We start from the raw sequence: 25,836 nt of genomic DNA, 5'->3' as shown, positions 1-25,836 counted from the left end.
AGAAGTTGCTTTGCATCGCCAAAAGCTGCAGAGGGGCAGAATGCCAAAAGGACTGCCTGGATACGGTGTGGTGGCCGACTTCTTCGCCTCTCTGGGGCTGATTCCCCTCTGCAGGACGGCCGCTGCCCGCACCTGCGCGCGCCACTCTTCCGGCCCCGGGACCGAGCAGCTCCGGGCTCAGCCTCCAAGGCCGCCGCACTGCGCCGCCGGGTCCTGGGAACGCGCGTGCGCGTCCTCAAACAAGGGCGGGTCAAAACAGGAGGGGCGGGGCCTACTCCAGCACTCTGCATCGCAATTGGCTCTCTTGCCCTAGTCCCCGCCCCCGGGCGTTCGAGACGGCGGGGGCGGGCCACGTCAGACAGGCGGCGTGTGGCTGAGCTTGTGGCAGAAGCGAGGTAAGCGAAGCGCCGTGGTGGCAGGTGGCGGGCTGCGGGGCCAGCCCTGCCCGCTGCGCGGACACCGCCGGACCGCCGCGGCCAGCGACCTGTCCTAGATGTCGTGGAGAGTGGGCTGAGACTGTGCGGGACTGGGGCGGTGGCGGCGGGGGGAGAAAGAGGCAGGGGAGCATGTGGCAGCAGGGCCGCGTCCTGGCGTGGGGCGGCAGGGGAGGGGACTCGTCTTGCCGTATGCCCTGGTCCTGCCCTGTGTCGGTTCCTGAACGTGGCCTTCTGCCCCGGAGAGCTCCGGGATGCCCGGGGTGGCGCCGGCGTTGGTGGGGTCCGGCGCAGGGGCTCAGCGGGATCCTGAACTGAATTGGATCCGCATTGCTACTTGCAGACTTAAACTTGCCCTGCAGCAGGTTGCAGTTATTCCACTCTACCCGACGGGTTCCCTTCGCGAGGTCAGAGCAGGGGATTCCAGCCGGCCAGGGGTGATTGCCCAGGCCTCGTGACTCACTTCGATCCTGTCCACTTTGATGCCAAGGCTATATAGAGGGTCTTTGAGGAGGGCCTGTGTTCACACCTCCTGATTTGCCGGCTCGGTGCTCCCTGGTGGAATTGACCTGGAGCAATGGCATAGATCTGAACCCTTTTCCCGTGTGTCCATGTCTCTGTTGGTGTTTGTGTATGTATGTATGTTCGGAAATGTCAGCCACTCTTCTGCAGGGCGTTGCAGACCTGGCAGTTGTGTTGCTGCTTCTCTCCAATTTCAAAGCTTTCAGTTTCAGTTTCAGCTGTGGCATCCTTATCCCCCCACTTTAGTTCCTGAATTAGTTGTTATTTATTTATTGGCTTTTATTGTGGGGGGGGGGGTCATAGCTGGCAGTGCTCAGGGGTTACTCCTGCACTCAGGAACTACTCCTGGCAGTGCTCAGGGGACCTAGGGGATGCCGGAGATTGAGCTTGGGTCGGCCGTGTGCAAGGCAAACGTCCTGCCTGTACTATCGCTCCGGCCCGATTATTTTTTAAGCAACGAAGTTATCCTATTGCATATCATGGAGTTATTAATTCATACATTAAACAAATTTTTTTCCTTATTTTTCTTTTTGGATGGATTCCTTGGTGGTCTTATGTCAGAAACAAAAATAAGCACTCCCTTCCCTTTCTTCCACTTTGGCACTTTTTAATTACCTGGGTTTGAGATGGCATTTTGTTGTTGATGGGTTAGATTCAGGTACACGAGTTTATCAACCTGTATCATAGGTTGGAACTGCTCAGGAATCTCATTCGCAGGTTTATTATCTTCACCTTTCTTTGGTAAGCTTCAGATTATGATGTCCCAGCAGAATCAGTCCTGCCGATTATCCCCAAAGACCCCGTCTCAGACGCCTCCCTGTTGAGTGAGGACACGGGTTAGATTAATAGTAATTTTATAATTTTTGAGTGTTCAAGGAGAGGAAAGGCAGATAGCATGTCTACTAAATTGTATTTGCAGCTGGGAAGTGGCTGTTTTAAAAACCACAGGATGCATTTTCTCATACATTTTCATCTTTCTGAATCAGCTCACGATCTTTTTTGACTAACAATCAAGGGAATGCTTGCAATTTTGATCTACATCCACTTCCTGAGTACAAAGCACGATGACTCATCTGAAATTTGAATTGTGATAATCAAGAGTTTTTAAGTGGTACTTAGGAAGGTTGATATAAAAATGAATGGACAAAAATGCAGTTTCAATGCACTTGAATTGCTTTGATAGATTAGTGGCTGCTAAAACCCTTGCTTTGGTTATTTGCTTACTTGGTTAATGCTAGTTGGTTTCTTTCTTTAACTGTCAATATGCCTATGTTAACATTTATTTAATCAACTTTAATGTACTGGGTTTTAACTGATTGCTGCATCTAGTCAGAATTGATAGCCAAGATTAACAAGTTATTAGTTTGAGAACAAAAAAGGCCCAGAGATGTAAGGATAATTTTTTTTATCTGTGAATTGATGGCACTTACTAGTGAATCATTTAATCTTCCTGCTGGTGAAAATGACTTCTAAAATAGTTCTTCTGAGGTATATTTATAGACATACACTACCTTTTGCAACATTATTTGGAACATCTGTTTGGAACAGAGTAGGGGGAAAATTAAATTGTTTATATCATTGCTATGACTTTGTGAAATTTAAGAAAAGATAATTTTCTAAATTTTGTTTTCATGAGGCCATTTCTTAAATGATTCAGGGCTAGGTGCCACCAGAACTACCATAGCCGCTGTTGGGGGGTGGGTAGTGCTCACACATGAGTCATATGCTTGGGCCCTTTTGCTATCTCTCTGGCCCAGGGCTTCAGACATGCATTGCAGGCCCTTTTTATGAGCCTTATAATTCTAGATATGGACCAGATCATGATGGAGAGATTGAGGAAAAATGTAAAGAGTACAGGAAAAAGAAACAAATGAAGTCTTTCCTATTTTAACATTTGGGGGACAAAGCACAGTTAAAAATATAATTATAATGTATTTGGAAGAAGTATAAGTAAAATATAGTGTGGGGGTCCTCTATAGTAAAAATTACTGTTTATCAGTATTTATTTATAACAGTGGTCTCTTAAAAATAATCTAGATTGATAATTTAAGTGGATAGTACATCTTTTTCTTTTTAAGGAAATGTAGAATCTAGAAATATTGTATGTATTTCATCTGTTTTCTATTGGGATCACACCCAGTAGTTCTGGGAGGTCCTGGGGCTACTCCCTGGAGCTCAGCCCAGTGTTGCTCAAGAGCACTGAGACCATGCTTGGCAGCATGTGGGGGCACTGTAGTGATGGGGATCTGACCAAGGGCCTTGTGCATGCTAGGTGTGCCTGCCACAACATGAACTAAATCACCAATCCCTATATATATTCCATATATTTTAAAAAGCCATATAGACTTAATGATGAATAGTATAATCAGATGTTATATAGCACTGTAGCACTGTCGTCCCATTGTTCATCGATTTGCTCGAGCTGACACCAGTAACAAGTCTATTGTGAGACTTGTTACTGTTTTTGGCATATCGAATACGCCACGGGTAGCTTGCCAGGCTCTGCCGTGCGGGCGGGATACTCTCAGTAGCTTGCCGGGCTCTCCGAGAGGGGCGGAGGAATCGAACCCAGGTCGGGCGAGTACAAGGCAAACGCCCTACCCACTGTGCTATCGCTCCAACCCAAATGTTATGTATATAATATAAGTTACTGATTCACAATTGGTGATGAATTGGCTAGAAAGTCAGTAAACTATTTTGGCATGACAGGAAACAAGATTTCCTAAGCTAGTAAAGCAAGGGATATCTGTCAGTTTTTCTCTTTCATTTAAGTAACTGAAGCATTATTTTTTAAAAATAGGCTCCTAAGATCTTTGGATCTCATCATTTCTTAGCCTACTCCAAGTCATATTGAAACGATAAATTTCACATTGAGGTTATACATTTATATTTAGCCTTTGTTTTAATTTTACAAATTTCGTTGCTCTTATAGAAGCTTTGACATTAAGTACTGTACAGTTTCTTGTTCATGAAGGGAAAATGTTTCTTTAGGCTAAAGGAAGTGAAGAATCTAAACTGCTTACTCAGTTTGTTATTATTTGTTTAAGGTTTTGTTGTCTTTTGGGTTATGGGCCACACCTGGCCAGCCCCAGTTCAAATCTCTGACATCTCTTATGGTGTCCTGAACACACGCTCCTGAGCACAGTGGTAGGAATACTCCCTGAGCACCACTGGATATGGCACAAAATCAAAAAATGGGAGCAATAGAGAATAGAGAGATGAGGTGTAATAGGTAAATAAAGACCAAGAAATAAATGTCCCTCTTTCCACCATGTTAAGGTTCAAAAGAACTGCAACCATGAAGTTGTGATCAGAGTGGTTCACAGGGTCTGAGAGATGGTACAGTGGGTAAGGTGCTTGTCTTGCCTATAGAGCTTGATCCCTGGAGCCACATATGTTCTCAGAGTACCACCAGGAATGATCCCTGAGTGCAGAGCCAGTATGGGTGAGCACATCTGGGTGTGGCCCAAAAACAAAACAGATACAAAAACAAAAATGCTAAGTCACAAAAGACAGCCAGATCAAGAGGATGGAGAAATGGATCACCTCTTTATGAGGGAAGGAGCAAAATCACTTTGTACAGAAATGTACACACAGGAATTGGGAAGGAGCTCGGGGTATTTTTTGATATCTATCTTGATCTTCTAACTGGGCTCTTCTATTCTCTTTGCTCCTTAAAGTATTTTCAGCAGAGCAGCCAAATTTATTTTTAAAACATGAATTAGGTTTTTTCCTCTGCTGCCCTAAACCCTCAATGGCTTTCTAGTGCCACCCAAAGAAAAAGACAAAACTTTATAGTCTGTGAGGCTTGCCCTTTCTTTCTTACTTTTTTTTTTTTTAATTCTTTTATTGATTCACCATGTAGAAAGTTACAAAGCTTTCAGGTTTAAGTCTCAGTTATACAATGCTCAAACACCCATCCCTTCACCAGTGAAGGCTTGCCCTTTCTTGACTCTTCAACACTATTTCCAACTTTCACCCTCTTTCTCTAAATCTGCTTAACTAACCTCTTTGATATTTCCCACATCCTTGCTTGGGAGTCCTCTTTTCTAAGACTAGCTTATTCTTTTAACTCCTCAGGCTTTGCCTGTGGCCATCCTGTCAGCTCTTTGCTGACCGTCCTCTTTATATCGGAAACCTTTTTGAATACTGTCTATTCCCCTTTCCTGGTTTATTGTTGTAAATAGCACTTATCTTCAAAAATCGTCCATTGCTTACTACTTTGCTTATTCTGTTTTCCTCCTACTAGGACTTTGGAATACCCAGTGAAGGCAGGGATTTTATCTTCAGTGCTTATAGTGTCTCAATAGCCATGTAACGAGTATTTGTTTAATGGTAGATTGAAAAGTAGGCTTGGTACTGCTACCTTTTTTTCAGGTATATTTTCTGTGGTTAATAGAACTAAGTTCTTGGAAAGCATCTTGGGCTATTATCTTAGGCAGGTCCTGACCTCTTTTTCTTTTGTCTTTTTTAATCTTTTTTTTTTTTTTCTTTAGGTATCATGGCTTACAGTGGTACTGATGTTACTGTTTTGTGCTTGTGGTGCTACTATACCATGTCTACCACCAGTGTCAATATCCCTCTGTTAATTTCCCCTGACCTTTTGCAGTGATGGTGGATATTGAGTCTAGGCAACTCACACGTGCAAAGTGAGTGCTCTGCCACTGAGCTACAGATTCGGATGTTTGAAGTAGCAATGCTCTGAATGTGGAGGTGCAGATATATTTTAGATTTGGTGTTTTGTTTCTTTTGGATATATTCTGAGAAGTGGAATTGCTATATCATGTAGCGTTTCTCTTAAAATTTTAAGGCTCTTCCACACTGTTTTCTGAAGCAATTGTACCAATTTAAATAATTTTCAAAACAACATTGCGATCTTGAAAACTTCTGATTACTTTTTCATTATTTTATTCTTAAAAACATTGCATTATGGAAACTTCAAATACACATATAAATAAACTTAATTTCAATAAAAGCAATATTTTGTTGACTTTTAGTTTTTCTTTACTCTTTTCTAACTTTAAGCTTTATCTAAAAATTATCTTTAAGCAATAAGACATTTTAATTTTAAATATAATTATTATTGTACCTAACAAAATCAACTCTAGTTCTTTAATACTTTTTGATACTAATCTAACATTTTAGAAATTTCTCAGTTGTGCTCACATGTTTTGTTATACAGTTGCTTTGTTGGAGTCAGAATCCAAATAAGGTCTTAAATTGTATTTTGTTATTTTTTTTTCTTAAGTCATTTTCTGTAGCAGTTCCTGTATCCCCTCTCCTCCCTATGTCCTTGGTTTGTTGGGGAAATTTGCCTTATAAAAGGACCAAATTCTGAACTTGAGTTCTTGCTCTGCAAATGGAGTTTACCTTGTTTTCTCGCTTGTATTACCTATACATTGGTAGTTAAATACAGAAGGTTATGTAGATTAATTTGGGATCTTCTTTGGTAAGAACACTTTGAGAATTTTGTGTCTTATTCCATCGCATTATGAGACATAGCATCTGGCTTTCTTACATATACTGATTTTTTTTTTTTTAACTGGGGAGGAGGGGAAATCTTTATTTTAAAAATTTATTTATTTTTGTATTTTTAAATGAATCACCATGAGGTATAGTCACAGACTTACAAATTCTGCGCCCCCCCCCAGTCCCCACCCGTCACCCCGCCTCTGTGGCAGGCACATTCCCTTACATTCTCTCTTTCTCCTTGTGTGTGTTAAGGTTTGCAGTACAGGTAGCAAGTGGCCAGCATGTTTGCTCTATTGTCTACTTTCAGCATGCATCTCCCATCCCGAGCAAGCCCTCCAAGCATCAGTCACTTAATGGTCCGTTCTCTATCCCGACTGCCTTTTCCTCCCCCCCACCATGTGAGACTGGCTTCAAGCTGTGGAGCTATTCTCCTGGCCCTTATCTCTGTTATCCTTGGGCATTAGTCTCTCATTCTGTTACTTTATATTCCACAAGTGAGTGCACTCATTCTATGTCTGTCTCTCTCTCTCTGACTCATTTTACTTAACATGATACTCTCCATGTTGATCTATTTATATGCAGATTTCATGATTTCATCTTGTCTAACAGCTGCATAGTATTCTTTTTTTTTTTTTGCTTTGGGTCAACCTGGCGATGCACAGGGGTTACTCCTGGCTCTGCACTCAGGAATTACTTCTGACGGTGCTCAGGGGACCATATGGGATATTGGGAATCGAACCCCCATTGGCCTCGTGCAAGGAAAATGCCCTACCCGCTGTGCTATTGCTCCAGCCCCTGAGTAGTATTCTTATATATACTGGTGCTAAACTGAATCAGTGGGTTCAGATGAAGTTAGTTTGATCTTTCTAATAAAAGTGTCCCCCCACTTTTTATAGCATTGGAAACAAAATTTGTTGAGATAACCATTAGCTTGAACAATTATTAATGATTGCATGTTTTCATCTCGTCCTATTTTAATCTAATAACTTAAGTAACAATTATTGATCTGTTCACAGCTTGATTATGTACTTAATAATAAATAATGAAATTTCCTTATTTATATTTAAAAACTTTTTTTAAATCAAATTAATTATTTCCTTATTTCTGTTCATAATGTCATTTTGCAACCAATTTTCCTTTCTTTCCTTTTGAATTATATCTTTGTTCACTTATGCAGTGTATTCAGACTGCATTTCACATTTGGTATCAAACTATAATGCTCAGGAGGTGATTTAAATGGGACCATAATGATTATCTCCTAGCTATCATCTACTTGCATGATTTTCCCTACTGTTTCTTTTCTTTTTCTTTGTTTTTGGAATACACTTAGTAGTGCTCAGGATTTACTCCTGGATCTGTCCTCAGAGATTATTCCTGGTAGTGTTTGTGAGATCAAGTGCAGTGCCCAATAGTGAACTGTGGTGAGCTGAATGCAAGACAAGCACCTTAACCCCTGTACTGTTTTTTTTGCTTGTTTCCTCCTGATTTTAGCTTATAAGATTTTAAAGCTGTGTAGGGTAATAGAGCATGAAGGCCACTGGAGTCCTTATAGGGATTAGAAAAACAGTGGGGCAGGTATTGCATTGCTGTTGTGTAGATACAGTGCAGACACAGGCTATGGCTAAACATGCATGTTTAACGTGTATCGTCAAATTGACCTCAAAATGAAAGACAGATGACGCTTGTACATTCTGCGCTTAAGCTTTAATTAACTGAAATATAACTGACATATAACACTGGGCAAGCTTAAGGTATAGAGCAGTGTAGATTAGACATTTATAAATTGCGAAATGATTACCACTATAATTTCAGCTACCACTTTCATCCTGCCTCATGTAAGCTCTACTTGCTGTCATGGACAAAAGTAAATTATACCCTTAAGAACTTAGGAGATTCATGCATTAATACATTGCTTTAAGAACAGATGGGGACAGGAGTGATTGTATAGCGGTTAGGTTGTTTGCCTTGCATGTGGCTGACCTGGATTTCATCCCTGGCACCCAATATGGTCCTCCAAGTCTGCCAGGAGTGCAGAGCCAAGAGTAAGCTCCGAACACAGCAAGGTGTGTACCAAAAACTTAAAAAAAAAATAAAAAAGGTTTGCTGTTAAAAACAGATGTTGGACTCATGTTTCTTTTGTATCTCAGTATATAAGTACTTTTTTTGGAGTGGGTAGGTGGGTGTTGGGTCATACCGATGATGCTTAGGGGTTACTTCCTAGCTCTGGGAATCCTCCTCCTGGAGGTGCTCAGGGTATCTTATGAGGTGCCGGGGGTATGGAATCTGGTGTACCACATGCATGGTAAATACCTTGCCCGCTGTATATTACTCCAGCCCCACTACTTATTAATACTTGTCTGAACCAAAAACAGTTGGAGTCCTTCTTCATTCTTCTTATACTTCGTATCTTATCCATAAGGAAATTTGATCAAAACATGTGATATTTGGTTTCTTCTCAGTATTTTGTTGTTTTTCTCCTTGTCCAAGGCTACTTGGGTTTCTCTCTTGGATTTTCACTGTATCTAAAAAGTTTTCATTTTCTACCCTTGCCCTCTTGCCATCTCTTCTCCATGGAAGCCAGAATTATTTTGGAACTGCCAGTCAAGTATGCCATCCCTCTGCCCCCACTCGTTAGCATTTCCCACATCACCCCAGAAGATGTGTGCCTAAAGGTGCACAGTGTCCTACATGGTGGGTAATCAGCTCATGCTTCACTCCGAGTCTCCAACTGTCCAGTGTGCTCACTTGCACGTACCACACTCGTGTCCATGGTCATCCCTAAACTTGCTAGGTGTGCTTCAACTCCAAGGTTGCAGCCGTCACTGTTCCTTCCATTTGGAGTGCTCATTATGTTCTTCAAGTCTTTCCAGATGTTACCACATCAAAAGGCCTTTCATAGATGCCAAAACAGAAAATCCTCCCTCAAATTTCTCTCGGTGTCAAAATTTTGTTTTCTCAGGTGTATATAAACATATTTGGAAAACTAAAATAAGTAAGCTCTTGGTACTATAAAAGATAAATAAGCTCTTGGTACTATAGAAAATAAAAATACCTACCCTGGAGAGAGATTATAGGGGTTAGGTGAATGCCTTGCACCTAACTCAGGCCTGATCCCTGGCACCAAGTGGCCTCCTGAGCATCTCTGGGTATAGCTATGGAGAACACTTCGCATCACCAGGTGGCTCTAGTGGTCCTTGGCATTACAGGACTTACGGAGCACTGCATCCTTGGGTTCTAGCATTGAACCATTCACTTGATTGGCTGAATATTGCTGGGAGTGACCCCTGAGCCGTGTGAACACTGTTTGAGAGCCTACCGTCATCCCACAACAAATCCCTATAAAGTTTCAGTTATGTCACATGAATAAAGCCTTGAGTGCTGTACAACATAAGTGTCTACAGTTATGATACATTTTGTGCACTTCTATATATGTTGACAGTAGACCTCATGTTTTCTTACCACCAATGAACCAAAAGCAGGGACCAGGGAAGTAGCTCAAAGGGTTCGTACACATCTTTGCATGCATGAGACCTGGGATTGATCTCTGGCACCACAAGTGTCTCTGAATATTACCAGGAGTGACTCCTGAGCAGCTCACTGGGAGTAGTACCTGAGTTTTGCCAGGTGTAGCCCCCAAACCAATCAGTCCTTGATCCTCCTCCCACCCCCATAAAAACACCAAAAAAAAAAAAAAGAACAGCTTTGATGTATTTTAAAAATATATTTATTTTAAAAATATTTTATTAGTAAATCACTGTGAGGTACAGTTACAGACTTACAAATTTCATGCTTGTGTTTCAGTCATATAATGATTGAGTACCTATCCCTCTACCAGTGCCCATTCTCTGCCACTAATGATCTCAGCATCCCTCCCATCCCCCCCATCCCACCCCGCCTCTGTGGCAGGGCATTCCCTTTTGCTCTCGCTCTCTTTTTAGGTGTTGTGGTTTGCAGTAGAGGTATTAAGTGGCCATCATGTTTGGTCTGTAGTCTACTTTCAGCACACATCTCCCATCCTGAGTAGGCCCTCCTAGCACCCTTTACTTGGTGGTCCCTTCTCTATTTGAGCTGCCTTTTCCCCCAGCATGTGAGGCCAACTTCTAAGAGCTTGGAGTATTATATGACTGTTATCTTGATTCCGTCTCATTCCCTTGACCCTGAAAGAGCCTCCAATTGTTGGGAAAGATAAGTAAGGAGAGGCTGCTAAAACCTCAGGACTGGGATGAATGGAGACATTACTGGTGCCTGCTCGAGCAAATCGATGAACAACGGGATGACAGTGATACAGTGATCTTGATTATGGTATCACAGATGTTTGTATGTGTCCAAACTCATGAAATGGTACTAAATATGTGCGTTTTAAATGTATCACTTATACTTCAACACATTTGTTAAAATATACCGGCCATGTTAACAGACTAATTTACTTTTTTTTTTTTCTTTTAACTTACTTTTTTTGATGGAGGCTACACTCAGTGGTGCTCAAGCCTTACTCTTGGCATTGCATTCAGGGACCACTCCTGGAGAGTCCTGGGACAGTGTGGGATACTGGAGATGGAACTTGGTCAGCCTTGTGCAAGACAAGTACCCTGCCTGCTGTACTATCTTTCTGGCCCCCTGACATACCTGGTTAAAATGAGATTGGAAGAAGTTGGACACATTGCAAGAGTCTCGATTTCTTCTTTTTTTTTTTTTTTTCCAGGGCCAAGATGGATTAATCTCCTGGCAGACAATTTAAGATCAAAGATAATTCTGTTAGCTTACTTGTTTGGAACTCTGCAGGACCATTTTAGCCTCTAATAACTCCAAGGTGTGACTTTCTTATTAAAGGCCTCTTAATAAGCAGTGTAATTGGATCAAGTGAGACTTTTTATCTTGGTGTGTACTCTGGTGAAACTGCCTCTTTAGACAGTGATAAAAGATTATAGCTTCAAGTGAGTAAATAAGATTACAGATTTTTTTATGACTAAAAAACTGAGATAGTGTTTTATTTGAAGAAGAGTCAATAATTCATTTTGAATGTAAAGAAACTATTATATGTACCTACTTTAGGAGGAAAAATGATATCACATGGAAGGAGAAATGCAATAAGATGAAATCATTTATTCTTTTATATTCAGAAACAACCTTGAAGTTTTACATATTCACTTTGCATCTTATCTTTTGGTTAGTTCATGAGAAATTTCTTTTTTTTTTCTACTCTACTATGAGCATCTCTTTCCATGATTAAAACTCTTTGTAAATGTGTTTCATGACTGGTATCCATCTGCATGTTCCTCAGCTTACCTTTTAGATCAGTGAGTAACTTTACACAAAGGAGTTTTGCGTTTTTAGTCTTGTATGCTTACACATTTGAAATGGGCAATGAATGGAATTAGAGGAATGTATGCCAAACTTTGGGATTTAACCAAGAAGTCCCAAACACTAAGATCCAATGCTCCGCAAATACTAGCGTGACTACTCCCATGCAGAGTGGTTTAGTTTTTGACCTGCCCAGCCTTTCAGCTTTCTTGTGCCGAGTTCCTTTTGCAATGGAGTATGGTGGTACTGAGCTTGGGGAGATTCTTGTGTTCCTGGGAACCAAACTAGCGCTGCCCTGCTTCTCTTGAGCTGCTCTGGCTTTAGAGGACATTTGTGGCAGTTTGGAGGTAAGCCAGGGTAGGAGCCATTTCACAGATAATGTTTGAATTTGGGCTGAGTGGCAGGAGTAGATTTGGAGAGTGAAATGGAGCCCTTTGAACATTGGCTTCATTGTGAGTTTCTGGCCAGTGGAGCTGCTGCTGTCAGTCACTTCATGCTGACATAACATTGAAAGGTCTCATTGAGCTTAGGCGAAACGAAAAGTATGTCTCTACCTGATATACATGTATGTTGAAAAATAGGTAGGTATAAGAATTTGTGCAATTAAAAAAAAATCACACAGGGAACTGCCAATTCTCCTCCTCCTCCTCCCCCTTCCTCCCCTCCCCCCTTCTTTGCTTAAACATAATTTTTTAAAAAGTTTTTATTTTATTGAATCACCATGAAAAAAATATAAAGCTTTTAGGTATAAGTCTCAGTCATATAATGATTAAACCCCCATCCCTTCACCAGTGCACATGTTTCACCACCAAGAACCCCAATATACCCCTCTCCCATCCAGCCCACACCTAAGTAGCTAATGATCTTCACTTTATTCTCTCTATACTTTGAATACATTCAATATTTCAATACAGAACTCACTCTTATTGTTTGGAATTTCCCCCCAACAATCAGGCCTGCTGAAAAGGCATCATTTAATAATTTTTTTTCCATTGCTGAGAATGAAGACTATGAGCGGCCGCACGATTTTGGATTTCTGATATTTAGCTCAGTTCACAGCCTAGATGCATTTCTGTAAGAAGATGCTCTGGGTGCCAAAATGGGTTAGAAGACCTCTTGGATCATAGTCTTTAGGAGCAGACTAGATTAAACATAATTCTTAAGTTAACTTTATTTGAAGGATACATTCTACCTACTTCACACTTTCAGCTAGATACCAGCATTCATTTCCAGGATCCTATTTTGACTCTTGAATACATTTCTGGGCTGGAGCGATAGCATAGTGGTAGGGCGTTCGCCTTTCACGTGGCCGACCCGTGTTTGATTCCTCCTCCCCTCTCGGAGAGCCTGACAAGCTACTGAGTATCTTGCCCGCCTGCTAGGCAGAGCCTGTTAAGCTACCGTGGCATATTGGATATGCCAAAACAGTAACAGTGTCTCGCAATGAGAGACATTACTGGTGCCTGCTTGAACAAATCCATGAGCAAGGGGATGACAGTAACAGTAACAGAATACATTGCTTGCCATCTCTGTGCCGATGTGGAATGGTTTACCAGTGTGTACTGTACAGGATGCTTGGGACTAAAATCCTGTACTTATTTGTAATAAGTACAAATAAGGGTACTTATTTGTAGGGTACTCTGATTATTGAGTATCCTACAAGTAAAGACAGTCATAAATGATGCTAGCCGTGCTACAGAAAATTAGTAAATGTTATTTTTCGGGAGGGAATCTTCTTTTCAAAAGTGCTTCTTACCCCAATGGAAAATACACAGAGGTGAGGCTGCAGGTTTATAAAGGGTTGTAATACAGAGCAGATTAAAGGCATAGGTGTGATAAATAGTAGCTGTCAACTGAACCATTCATGTAAAACTTCCGATGTTTAAGTAACAAAGACCTCTTTTCCATCTTTATTTGATTCATGAGGAACCAGCCCTCATGAGCTTTAGCCTGTGTTCATTGACCTTTTTTTTTTAAAAAAAAAAAAGAAAAATGTACACAGAAGCTGTCAAACAGTGGTTGACTGCATGTCTCATATGTTTTAACGCCCTGGACTCCATCTCTGGCCAGTCCCTTACCCCACAGCCCCCCTTTCCTGGTGAAATAAATCATACACTAATCTGGATTCTACTAATTTGAAATTTGGTTGGGCTGAAGCTTACCTCTATACTACTTACAAGAAAAGTTGTTTCTACAAATGTTTACTTTAAAAAAAGGTTGGGAGAAAAAGGTATGTCTAAAAATACGTAATTTTCCCCCACATCTTAAATATGTTGATAATTGATCTCTCCTTAACTATATACATTTGGAAATAAAGTTGCTTTCAAATTAAGTTTTCTATTTCTGGTTCTTTTATATTTATTTTAGTCATTGTTTTATAAATCTTAGTGAGAACTATTCTCTTTATTTTAATTAAAAAAATTTAATTTATTTTTGCTTTTTGGGCCATACTCAGTGGTGCTTTGCTTTCAGGAATTATTCCTGCCAGATTGGGGTACCATATGGAATGCCGGGGATTGAGCTCGGGTAGGCTGTGTGCAAAGCAAATGCCCTACCCACTGTACTAACTCGCCGGCCCCCTCTTTAAAAAAACTTTCAAGCACGATTTTTGTTTGTTTGTTTTGGGAGCCACATGTGACAGTACTCAGAACTTACTCTAGCCCCGCGCTTAGGGTTCACTTCTGGTGGTACTCAGAGACTCATATGTGATGCTGGGAGTCAAGCCTGAGTCAGCTGCATGCAAGGCAAGGGCCTTAATCCCTACTATCTCTTGCCCCAAGAAAGAAGATTTTTCTCTTTTTCACTTCCTATTTGGAAAAAATGATCTGAAAAGAAAGGGGACAGTTTTTATTCTGACACAATGTGTGTGTCTATTGTCCATTGTCCACCAGACACCTAGTGGGTACTGTGCAAAACTCAGTAACTAAAAAATGCATATTCCACACCAGGCTGAATAGTAGGTGGACACAACTTAACTACTTCTCACAAGAAACACTGATGTCCAGGGGAGTAATGCTAAAGTTGGGCCCTTGAGGAGTGCTGTTTGCTTGATCACGTCTTCACTGTGCAGGTAGAGCTGCACGGTGGATGGGAGCTAGTACCTTCTGAAGGGGATGAGACCTACTCCTTGATGATTGGCTACAGTCTTCAGAGCTGGAGCAGACATCAGAACTCGCCTACATCTGCAGTGCGTCCCCTCCATACCTTATCCTTGTTTTTTCATTCCTTGATGTAATTAATACCCTGTTGCTGTATAAGCCCCATTTCTCAGAGACAGCTATAGGAACTGAAAAAGAGCAGGCAGTGATTTCCTTTTAATTCCTGCTTCTGAATGTTTCTTCTGGAATGTTCCACTATAATCTCAAACTCTGTTTAAAGTGATCTCTTCCACAAGAAGTGTCCCTGTCTCATTGAACTAAGTGGGTCTACCTGCCAGCTAGGCATTCCGTTGCAACAACAGTGTAGCCATCTGTGACTGTGGTAGTATTCTATGAATATTTACTTATTCTGAAAAATAGATGGAAGACGTAAATAGGAGAATGTTGCTATCAGGGGGCAAGAAACATGCAGCTACTAAAGATCGACACTAATTGCTGTATTGAAAGATGATCAATCTCACAATCATACAGTCCTTTATAAGATTCTCATTGCTTTGAAGTGGAATGGTCAGCAATAAAATGAAAGCATAAAATTAAATAACATAAAATATGGAAGGTACAATGCTGCTGCTACAAGGATGAGAGTTAAGTGTCAATGGATAGTGTCTGTGTTTCATGATCAACCTGGAATACCTCTCCAAAATGCACCTTTTGCACATTCAAATTTTATTAAAAGGTTTTAGGAATGCAGTATATGTCCAGGGACTAGAGCTGTGTTCATATGCTGGTGAATTCTTTTGGGAACCTGATTCAGTACCGTAGATGCCAACCCAGGCATTTTTAAAGAGTCACTTGATTCCTTGAGATGCAGCGAGATAGGGATGAAACCAGGTATTGAATTTAGACCAAGAACAGCAATAAATGCTAACATTTTAAAGTGTTTCTGTGTGCCTGATTCTGAGTGAAGTACTGTAATGCATGTGTGATCTTAATTTTACAAAAACTTAGGATCAACTGCACTTTGTAGGGAAGTGATTAAGAACTTGCACTTTGGAGACAGACTGTACAATTCACATCCATGCTCTGCTTCTTACATAATTAGGCAATTAATTTTGACCTCTCTTTACCTCACATGGTTTTTCATATGAAAATGAGGATAATAATAGTACTGGTGTCATGGGGTTGTTTTGAACATCGGGTTAGAGAATACATTTAAAGAGCTTCGACGTTGTCTGCTTGGCACATGGTAACATTTTTAATAAATCCTGGCTATTAATATCAGTTCTATCACCTCGGGCAAGTTACTTCCTCCCTGAGCTCCTGGTTGCTTATGGGAAATTAAGTTAATAATATCTGCCTCCGAGGAAAGATCCAATGGGATTAGTCACTTAGAGTGTTTTGTGGAATGCCTGGCACATTGGGGTTGTTTCTTCCAACAGCCATTTAAAATCCAATGTCCTGCATTGTGTGGTTCTGGGGATATTCATTGCATAGGTATTTTCTGTATGCTCAGATTTTAGTGGTCCAGCAGAATCTACGTTCTTGCCTTTGAGAGTTTGAATTTTGCTGAGAAGTACAGTTCCTCCACCCCCCCCCCCCCCCCCCACATACACACACAAATTTAAAGCAGGGAGAGGCAGCAGAAATAAGTGCAGGATGAGCATCTGAGATGTGATTAAAGCTGCAAAGGGTACAATAGTTGGAGGTAGGGAATAGGAAAGCACAAGTAAGGGAGGAAGTATGAGAGAAGTCAGTTGTTTGAGCTCTGATAGCAAGGAACTTGTGGGGGGACCTGAGGACTTCAGAACTGCACATGGCAAGAGCACATGGGTGGTTCACTGAGCAATCTGGAGTCATTGGCAGAAGCTTCCTAACACAGGACAAGTTGAGATATCAGTTCATGTAGGACCTTTTGGCTGTAGTAGAGAAGTCAGATTTTATTACAAAATAGTGACAAGCTATTGAAAAGTTTCCTCAAGTGCGTTTGCAGTCAGGTGTGGTAGTACTCGGGACCATATGTGGTGCCAGAGATTGAACTGGGGTCAGTCACATGTAAGATAAGCAACTTTCCTCCTGTACTAACTCTCTGGTTCCTGAAGTCAGCAATAGTTTGGAAATCACATGCATTTTCTAATCTTGGGGCTGGTGACTTAATTTTCATCTCGTACCTTAGATCCAAAACCTCACCCTGGTTTTGGGTTAGAGATGTTCTATTTATCACTAAATCTCAAGTTTCTTTTTTTATCACTTACATTCCTTGACTATATTACATGGTATCAAGAAAGGGAGGACTCCCCCCACTCCCGCCCCCTCCTTTTTAGTTTGATGTTTGTTTTTGCACCTACTTTACAGATCCCTCTTGGTGCTCACGCACATGTCATATTGATACATCCTACCTCATGACAGGTGCCCCCTCTTTAGCTGATGAGGAAACAGGCATTGAGGTAGTATGTGATTCATTTTAATCTTAGTGGCTAATGATAGAATCAGGATTTGTACCCAAGTTTGCTCCTCAAACCCTGTGTTGCATTTATGTCACTTGCTCTGTCAATAAAGTGTACAAAAGATACAGTGTACATACAAAAATGTCGAAGAATATAGACATTTTCTTTTTTTTGGGGGGAAGGTGAGTGGGGGGCATACCTGGTGATGCCCAGGGGTTACTCCTGGCTTTGCATTCAAGAATTAATCCTGATAATGCTGGGAGATCATATGGGATGCCAGGGATCTAGCCTGGGTTGGCCATGTACAAGTCAAGTGTCCTACCTGTTATGCTATACTATCTCTCCAGCCCTCTTTTTTCTCATGGGAGGCGGATGTGCAGGCATACCTGGCTCTGTACTCAGGGATCACTCCTGGTGGGTCTCTGATGAACATATGTAGTTGGTGCCAGGGATTGAACCCCGGTTGGCTATATGCAAGGCAAGCACCTTATCCACTGTACTGTTTCTCACACAAATTAGAGATACTTTCTAATTTTCACTGGGACCATCATAGGATTTGCAAAAGATTATGTGATGTCGCTTCACACTGCACTCTTCCCCTTATACATTTGACTGCTTTCAGAATAACTTCCAACAATGTGATTGTGTTGTTGCTGTGACTTTATTTCTACAGGATAGACCTGGGAAGATCTTCTCTGTGCCCCTCTCAGTCTACTTTGATTTAACAGCAGGAAACTTCTCAATCTTGCTATAAAATTCCTTTGCTTTTTTGATTTCTAACTCTCATTAGTTAAGTACTAGGAATGCAAATTGAAATAACTCAGCTATAATGAATCCATTCTACATGAATTTAGTTTTCATAAGAAATAAGAAATGTGGTTGATTGGTCAGTTTACAGCAATCAAGAAAAATAAATGTCATTTAATTTGTAATCAGTCTACAAAATTTTTTTCTTAGGAATGAGAGCTTTTATTTTGGTGTAAAATTTCCGAGTCTAGTTGGGAAAATTATAATGGTTATGTTTTTTCTTGAAAATGGAGTAAGTTTTTTCAGTGCCTTAAAATTAATTGAATCTGTCTAGTTTAATGATCTATGTTTAGTATTATTTTTAATTTTATTTTTCCAGTCTTTAGGCCATACCAGGCTGTGCTCAGAACTTATTCTTGGTTTCGTGCTCAGGGATCACTCCTGGTGGGCTCTGGGAATCTTATGGGATGCTTGGGAGCAAACCAGGCCAGCTAGACAAGCACTTTTTCCACTGTACTATCACTCCAGCTCCACCCTGTTTAATATTATTCTTTTCTCTCTTTGTATAAAGCATAGGTAAGTGACTAATAAATCTTTACCGGTTCTAAAAGTTTCATAATTTGTTACAGTTTGCATATGACACTCTTTTAAGAATAGATTTGTATGTTTGCAGTAAGGTTTTTTGAAAGTCAGATTTATCCACCCATCCCTCCGTCCCTCCCTCCCTCCCCCTTCCCTCCTTCCTTCCTTTTTTTTTTTTTTGGTGGGGCCTATACCCAGCAATGCTCAAGGGGTTATTCCTGGCTCTGAATTCAGGGTCATGTCTGGGGTTACTCACATGGGGGAACCATATGGAATGTGGAGATATAAACCAACTTTGCTGTGTGCATGGCATTCACCCTACCTGCTATACCTGCTCTAGCCCCAAGACCCCTTATTTTTAAACAATGCATTATACCTGAATAAAGATGTTTATATGTTGGCAATTTTATTTAGTTGGTAAAAAAATGCTCTTTTGAAAAAATTAGGAAGCAGGAATAACCAAAAACAGAACTCAGCCATAATTTACATTTTTAAGGTTCTCTCTGTACACTTGTAGCCAGAATACCTGGATTTGAATTCCCGCTCTACTTCTTTTAACTATGAGATATTGTGAAAATCATATTTCTGTGCCTAAGCTTTTTTATCTGTAAAATGAGTACATATCTCATAGGGATTTTGTGATTATTAAATTAATAATCACATAAATAAAGTGCTCAGAACATTGTCTGATCTCTAATAAGAACTGTACATGATTATTTATCTTATTGTTGGGATTGAAACCAGGTCTCATGTATGCAAGGCAGGCATTTTGCTGCTGAGCCAAATTCCTGGTCTCCTTAAATAAAACAAAAACAAAACCAAAACCCAGAAAACCTCCAAACCAAAAACCAAAAACAAAAAAAAAAAACCCACCCCAAAACAACCTTTCTCATAAACATTTTCAAACATTTAATAAAAAATGCTTCTATGAACCTCAGTGTTCCTCTTATTAGTATCTATTCTATTTGTATTATTTCCTCTTCTTTTCCTTCTGAGGAAATGATAGAATGTTTTGGAGAACATCTTAAATATCTTATCACTATCTCAGAAGTGCTGCAGTTTGTATATTAATTTTTGCTAAGAAGTCAATTATTTTAGAGAACCATTGTATAAATTTGATTAAGTTTTGAGAGGAGGAAATGCAAAACAAAATGCCAGTGAAATGCACTCTGCGATGTTTTACTATAGTTTTACTTAAGTGATATTTGAAATTGGGTTATAAATGTAGAAGTTTTAGCTATTCAAATGAGTTTTTTTGGGGGAAGATCTTTAAAATTATTGGACATTATATTTGTTACAGTTACTGTATAAAAATTATTTTGAATCAAAATAAAGTATTTAGAAATGTACAGAGGGGCCCAGTGGCTTAGAATGCCTGCCTTGTAAGTGTAAAGAGTACAATCCAAGGTGGCACTGCGTGTGCCAAGCTGATCCTGGCAGCTCTGCTATATTTGATCCCTGGTACTGCAAGTAAGATCTGGCTCAATCACAACCAGGTGGGTGAGAGCACAAAAACTAACGGAGTGTGACTCTGCCAGAGAGAAAACACGAAAAGATGTGTGGGTACCACAATGAGCTCTGATGATGAGAATTTAAGCACTGTATTCAAAGATTGCCACCATGGGTCATAGTAACAGCAGGAAGGGAATGAAAGGGAAGCAGGGGGTAGTGGGAAGGGAAGTTACACAATTAAAATTTTTTTTAGTGGGCAAAAGAATGGTAATATTGGGTCTTAGGAGATGGCTTTGAAACTTGGAATACATGCTTTGCACGTGGGAGCACTGGATTGTATCCCCAGTGCCACATAATCTCAAGCACCACTGGGAATGGTTTCTGAGCACCACTGGTTATGTTCTTGCCCTCCCTTTAGTACTGGAAAACTGCTCTCAAAAAGCAGCTAATTTGAAAATGTCTTTGAAAACTTAGATTGTATATGGTAAAAATGATAGAAATAAGTTTTTAGGTTAAAAAATCTTTAGATTCCTTTTTCATTTGGCACAAGTATGTGTATATGGTACTTTAAAAGGATTATTCAAGAATGAACGGAGAAAATATAATAAACCAGGCATTATTCCAATTGGTGGTTTTGTTTCTTACTTTAATGCCTGATTCTCCAGGACAGCAATCAGTTCTAACTTGGAATTTCCTGCCTTTGATCTTATTTTAGACTCCCATTAAAAAAAAAAAAAAAGGTAAGTAAGGGTGTGCTATAACTGAGAAGGAACTGAATTGTAAAGGCAGGAATTTGATCGCATTTTTGATGTATTTTAGTAGATTGCAACCAGTGAGGTCATCAGAACTCATAGTTGCCCAATTTTATTCAGCTCTTGAATTTCAGATCTTAAAATCCCTGGGACAGAATGCAGGAATGTGATCATGCCTCATATTATTGGTGACCTTGGGAAACACTAGCTTGGAAGTGAAGAAACCTCCCTTCTCATCTGAACTCCAGGAAGACTTGTTTACCTTTTTGGCAAGTGATTTAACCTCTCCGATGTTCAGGTTCTTTGTTTCTCCAATGGAAAAAAAAAATGGAAGGAAAATGATCTCAGATTTCCAATATAATTATTAGATACTACAACAAAGGGCATCCCCGGAAGAAGTGGCTCAGTCAAAATAGACATGTAGTTCTTTCTCATGTAATAGTTGGTGTTCTGGTGTGTAGTTCTGCTCTAAGTTATTGTTAAGGATCCAAGTTTCTTCTATCCTGTTTCTTCAACAATGTCCTAGCTGGAGGCATTGTCTTTGTGTATGTAGGTGAATTTGAGTTGTTGCCAAGATCTGGTTTTGATTGGGAAGAAAGTGGAGAAAGCAGGCTTCCACCTGAAAGCCATACATATCTGCTTAAGCTGTAGTGGAGAGAGCTGGATCATGTATGTGGTCATACCTAACCATACGTGAGACTAAGCAATGCCATAAAGCTGATTTGGCTTTAGTTTTTATTATAAAAGAGCATAGATTCTCCAAAGAAGACATAGGGATGGCCAATAAACATGTGAATGTAAGTTCTTTTATTTTTAGGGAAAAACAAATCAAAGCAGCAATGAGATATCATATCACATCTGTGAGTATCTAGAAGACAAGAAACAGCATTGGAGAGAATGTGGAAAGAAGGAAATCATTATACACTGTTGGTGGGAATGTAACTTGGCATAGCCATTATAGGGAGCAATATGGAGATTCTTCAAAAATTAAAAAAAAAATCATTGATTCAGTTACCCGATTTTTGGGTATATGCTCCAATGCAAAAAACTATTTTGAAAAGATATATGCATTCCCATCTTTATTACATTTTTTCAGCAGGAAAGAATGGAAAACAACTTAAGTGTCTATTGACTGACAAAGGAATAGAGAAGATGTTAAATAAATATATACATATATGTCATGGAATATAATTTAGCCATTAAAAAGACGAAATCCTGCTATTGCTGGATCTTGAGGGTGTCATGCTCTGTTAAACAAGCCAGATGGAGAAAGACAAATACTGTGTAATTTCACTCGGTATACAGAGAAAGCAGAGGAACTAAATAAAGAGAAAATGAACTTTTGGAATATCAAAGCAATCAGTGTTTACCAGAATGAAAGGGGAAAGTTCGGGGGCGGGGGTGGGGTGGGGAAAGCTGGACTTTTAAAAGAGGCAAATGTGTGCTGAAGGTAGAATTCAGTAAACTTAGTGTAGTGCATCAGTGAGGCATATCTGAAGCATAATGCTCTAATGGAATGATAAAAGTAAAATAAAAGGATAGAGCAGACTAATATTGAAGGATGGCTGACAGTTTTGTCAGTAGCTGTTATATTGACAATTTCTGCTAAATTGACTCTGTCATACCACTTAGTCATGCCCTCTGCCTCAGCTTGATCTGGAAATTATTGGCTAACAACATGAAGTGTTTTCTATTCTCAACTAAATTTAATCACGATTTAGTGGTTTCTTTGAGAATATGATGATTTAAAATGATGATTTTCTTATACTGCTCTTCATTGTAAAGAACTTTTCATATGTGTTTTCTCCATGATCTTTTTGTTTTTATGAATCCGACAGTTAGGAGGGCTCAACTTGTCTTGTTCTGTTAATTTGAGAATACAGGAGGCAGTTGGGTTTTGAAGTGAGAGCAGTAGCTTATGTTTCTGGCAGGTGACAGGATTTAGTACAGTGTGATGAAATAGAATCCAGCTGCCAAACTTCTAGAAAGGTATTTAGAAATTCTTAAGGACCACGTAGTGGTAAGAGAGGAACTAAGTAGGTTGAAGAACAAGAAAGAGATACTTATCAGACAACAGGGCAAGGTGGGTGGCTGATAAGTATTAACTGTTTAATCAAAATAGTTTTATTTTTCAAAAGATGGGGCAAAGTAATTAGGAGTCTGCTGTATACCTCTGAGTCACAATTTTGAGAAATGTATACAGTAATATATATTTTATTGATGATGCCTATCAACTTCTGGATAACCTGTTATTTTTTTTAAAATAGTGAAGGGATTTTTCAAAATACATACCAAAAATCCTTAGCAGTTGGTGTCAAAAGTTAATTTATAGAGGAATTAAAAACTGTATAAATGTCTGATATTTTATATTTCTGAAAAGTCTTCTTAATAGGAATTAGGTATGTATTTTTTAAAAAAAATCAGTAGGCTGATGATACTGTTCATGTAAATACAACTTCAAGATGAATTCTCTAAGGGCTGGAGCGATAGCACAACTCTTAGCAATAGCACAGCGGGTAGGATGTTTTCCTTGCACTCTCCTGACCCAGGTTTGATTCCCAGCATCTCATATGGTCCCCCGAGCACCGCCAGGAGTAATTCCTGAGTGCATGAGTAACTCTTGTGCATCGCCAGGTGTGACCCAAAAAGAAAAAAAAGAAAGAGTGGATTCTGTATAGCCCTGACTTCCACTTAAATTGCTGCCCTACATCTTTCCTATATAGAAATTTGTGGTCAAGAGTACTCAGGGTCAGGCTCACTCTGTCATCTTTGGTCTGTACCCTTGCAAAATTCCTCCTTTGGCTTCCCCTGGGGCTAGGGGGCTGTATTTAGGTAGGTTTTCTTTTGTTTTTCAGATTAAGCCCCACATTTAAAGTTTGATATTAAATAGTTTTGTGTGCTGTATGGTTGATACTTTCATGTCCTAGAAAAATTTGGGAAACTTGGAATATTGCGTATGTATCTTTATATAACTGCAGCTCCATTATTCCCTCTAGTGCAGAACAGAGAGATTTATTCTCTTGGATGTATTCCTCTGGGGAGGAAGCAAGTTTGCAGTTAAGATGGTAATGCTTAAGTTAAACAAATGCTTTGATTAACTCTGAACTTAAATCTATTATGAAAAAATTCCCTTCTGATTTAGATTTAACTGCACTATTGGCAAAAGGACAGTTTAATGTGAACACTTTTTTGTGAAATCATTTATGTGGCATGTAGTGATTGATTTCCTTTTAGTAAAGAACATCATTCTATGAAATAATATATAAATGTTTTCTTTAGTGTTTCCACTGCTCAAGGAAATATGGAATTAAAAATAAAATAGGCTTCATGCTACACTGCCAAAGCCAGAGCAAGCATTGTATTTTTTTTTTTTTTTTTTGCTTTTTGGGTCACACCCGGCAATGCGTAGGGGTTCCTCCTGGCTCATGCACTCAGGAATTACTCCTGGTGGTGCTCGGGGGACCATACGGGATGCTGGGAATCGAACCTGGGTCGGCCGCGTGCAAGGCAAACGCTCTCCCTGCTGTGCTATTGCTCCAGCCCCCAAGCATTGTATTTTTAAAAGGCTTTTTCTATGAGAATATGTCTTAATACTTTGAAAGGTAAGTGATTGTCATTAGTATGAAATACCAGTTGCTAGCTGAGGCGTTTTGTAGTTGGCCAAGGGTACCAAATTAAGGACGATAAAAAATTGTATTGTATTTGGATAGTGTTTTATTTTTTAATTTAAGTTTTTATTTTTGGGGGGGGCACACCCAATGATGCTCAGTGGTTACTCCTGGCTCTGCACTTAGGAATCACTCTCGGTGGTGCCCTGGGGATTGAATATGTGCAAGTCAAGTGACCTATCTCACCTGTTATCTCTCTGACCTCCAACTAGTGTTTTGAGAGTGCTTAGTGACCCCTTTTGATAGGAATGGTGAAGTTAGTATCACTGTATCACTGTCATCCCATTGCTCATCGATTTTCTCAAGTGGGCATCAGTAATGTCTCCATTGTGAGACTTCTTGTTGTTGTTTTGGGCATATTGAATAAGCCACGGGTTGCTTTCCAGGCTCTGCCTTGTGGGTGAGATACTCTCGGTAGCTTGCTGGGCTCTCCGAGAAGGGCAGAGGAATTGAACCCAAGTTGGCCGAGTGCAAGGCAAGTGCCCTACCCGCTGTGCTATTGCTCCAGATGCCTACTTTCTATATTATTCCTTTTGGTTGTGCTAGTGATAGAACTCAGGACTTTATGCATGCAAAACAGTTCTTTATTGCTGAACTACATTTCTAGACTTTGAAATAGGTATTCATTTCCAAATGTCACATTAAAATAAGCATTGTATTTTGTAAGCTTGAATATTAGTCATCTATCTACAAGATTTACTCCAATGACCCACTTCTTGGTGACTGTCATCTTTTGGGGATGTTCAGTTTCTTTACTGCCTTAATAAACTACTTACATAACCAAGTGTTTAACTGGTCTCTAAAGCATATTGGGATTCCAGAATTTAGGGACTAGATCAGAGAGTATGAGCCCACATTTTCTTCTATCACAGTTTATTAAAGTAATACATTATCTGTCACTCTTGTAATACGCTGTTACATGTTGATAACCTTATCTTCTTCTCTGGGATGCTGTTCAAGTTTATTGTCGACTGAGTGAGATTAGATCATCAGGAAACACTGTGCTTGGACCCCATTAGCTGACGCTCTTTTTCTGAATTACATGTTTTGTAATATCCATTATTTTCTCATGGTTTGTTTGTACAAGAATATGAATTTCCCCTTTCCATAGATTACTGAGCACATTTCCTAACGTAACCCACTGCACCCCAAATATAAAGTCGAATGTGGAACTTCCCTGAGAGTTTAGGGACATGAAAAGTTTACTGTTTTTGACAAGGGGAAAATTTTTGAGCACATGGTACTATTTTGAATACCATTTTAGCCAAAGTGAAATTAGAACAGCAGTGGAAATGAAGTCAAATAAGTGAGACTCTTGATGGAGGTCTTCAAAGCTAAGAATCGGAATTTTCATTTATCCTGGC

At 39.9% G+C, this 25,836-nt stretch overlaps 1 protein-coding gene across 2 annotated transcripts in view; it reads left to right on the top strand.

Annotated features, from left to right (window-relative positions):
- The first annotated feature begins 350 nt into the window (after positions 1-350).
- The window catches only part of FOCAD (focadhesin), a 323,158-nt gene continuing 297,672 nt past the window's right edge, over positions 351-25,836 (top strand). For both annotated transcript variants that reach the window (XM_055131110.1, XM_055131118.1), the window contains exon 1: positions 351-395. The gene's annotated coding sequence lies outside the window, so the exon portion shown is untranslated. The remainder of the gene's footprint in view (positions 396-25,836) is intronic.

This window comes from Sorex araneus, chromosome 1, assembly GCF_027595985.1.
Source record: "Sorex araneus isolate mSorAra2 chromosome 1, mSorAra2.pri, whole genome shotgun sequence".
Taxonomy (NCBI): domain Eukaryota; kingdom Metazoa; phylum Chordata; class Mammalia; order Eulipotyphla; family Soricidae; genus Sorex; species Sorex araneus.
Note: the sequence above shows the minus strand (reverse complement) of the source record. Positions and strands in the feature narration are given on the sequence as shown.